The sequence below is a fragment of the Sinocyclocheilus rhinocerous genome, unplaced genomic scaffold (assembly GCF_001515625.1).
Source record: "Sinocyclocheilus rhinocerous isolate Xijiao unplaced genomic scaffold, SAMN03320098_v1.1 scaffold5064, whole genome shotgun sequence".
NCBI lineage: Eukaryota > Metazoa > Chordata > Actinopteri > Cypriniformes > Cyprinidae > Sinocyclocheilus > Sinocyclocheilus rhinocerous.
The window spans coordinates 229,280-229,567 of NW_015636846.1; positions in this window are offsets into that span (position 1 = coordinate 229,280).

Sequence of the window (288 nt, forward strand, 5' to 3'; positions counted from 1 at the left end):
TTCCTTCAAAGTATTTCTACAATTCGGTTTCCTTGTTCATTTTGATTTATTTTCAGTTTGGTGTTGGCATTTGACAAACATTTAAATTTGACAGATACATTCTGCTTCTGGTGTTCTTTTAGTGACTCCTTTTCGATTATTAACTTCTATTTCTTTGTCCCCCTGGAAAGACTTGACACATCTTGAAACACAGAGAACAATATGTCATTGCAATCAGTTGCTAACAACCTAACAGGTGAAAATAACTATTAGTTAAACAAAATATGAAACAAATCATGCATCCATGCT